Here is a 1,423-nt window from a genome sequence, read left to right as displayed (position 1 = left end):
AAGGAGGCGTGGCCACGGGCCAGGCGGGCCGGGGGCGGGAGAGAAGTTTGCAAACCGCGGCGTTGCTGTCTACAGTGAAATTGTAGGAATGGAGGGGAATCGCGAAACGAGCGCTCCCGGTGAGGTCTCAGCGTTCTTGCTGGGAACGGCTCCCGATTCCGCTATATCTCCGGGGACCCCGCCGCCTGCGAGGTGCGCGGTAGGGAGGACGATCCGGTCGCGTTGGAAGTTCACGTCATGGAGACGAGTAGGTTTCCAGACCTGCAATTGTAGGGGGGATGGGGTGTCGATGATAATAGAGGAAAAGAGGCATTGCCCAGGCCACCTCCGCAGATCTTTTCAGCCCAACATTTCAAAAGCTGAGCGCAGTATCGCTCTCCCTCAAGATACTCTCCCTTTTTGTATGTGACTCCCTTAACCTTCCCCAACTAAGCCGCTGGCTGCCCAAAGGATCCTTTTATGCAGTGAACTTAACAGGAATATGATACATCCAACTACAAAAATAAATGTGCCTGAATGGACTCCGGATTGCGGCGCCAAAGTAGACATTTCTTTTGAATCTTCTCTTCCTTTTATGTCCCTACCACAAACATAAGCAAAACCTGTCATTCCAATCTCAAATTTTATATCATTTCCCACTCCACTGATGCCATTCAAATCCCGTCCTTTCTCTTCGTTTGCGTGGATTTCCACACAGCCTGCCACTCATTGGGCAGGTGGCATCCACATCGTCACCCCATCACCTCCTAGTCACATAGCAACCAGGGTGTGGTTTTAATCAGATTGGGTAGTCTTGCTTAAAGCTCTCTCCCGTGGCTTCCCATCACACTTGGAATAAAATTCAAATACAGTGGTTTATGAGGTCCTAAGTAATTCAGTTGCTGACAGTCTTGGTCTCATCTCTCCAACACAGTTGGCTGTTTCAGGCACACAGCCTTCCTTCGTGTTTCTACATAAAGCCAAGCTCATTCCTACACTTATTTTTTCTGCTAGGACTGCTTTTCACTCAGAAATTTCAGATGATTTATTGCACCTTCACATCATTTAGCTCTATGCTCAAGTGCTTCCCCTTCCTCAATACCATCACTATTCCCTTCCCATTGTGTTTCATTCATTCATTTATTAATTGTAATATATCCTATCTAATAATAGAGAAACATGGTAGTTAACCATAACTTTGCTACCCTTCCCATTGGCTAATCAGCAAGATATGCAAATTAACTGCCAGCCAAGATGGTGGCTGGCAGCCAGGCAGCTGAAGTGAACATGAACATGAGGCTTGCTTACTCCAGTAATGGAGGAAGTCAACATTCCCTGCCTGCCGCAGCTCAGCTCTGAGCTCCAGATGAAACAATGTTGCAATTATAGAACCTAAACCAGCCGTGGGCAAACTACGGCCCACTGGCCGGATCCGGCCTGTTCC

General features: G+C 48.2%; 1 long non-coding RNA gene across 1 annotated transcript in view; it reads left to right on the top strand.

The window, feature by feature from the left end:
- LOC107182065 overlaps window positions 1–1,423 on the top strand; it is a 19,204-nt gene that overhangs the window by 8,841 nt on the left and 8,940 nt on the right. The window lies entirely within an intron of this gene.

This window comes from Myotis davidii, unplaced genomic scaffold (assembly GCF_000327345.1).
Source record: "Myotis davidii unplaced genomic scaffold, ASM32734v1 scaffold53, whole genome shotgun sequence".
NCBI lineage: Eukaryota > Metazoa > Chordata > Mammalia > Chiroptera > Vespertilionidae > Myotis > Myotis davidii.
This window is presented reverse-complemented; position numbering and strand designations above follow the sequence as displayed.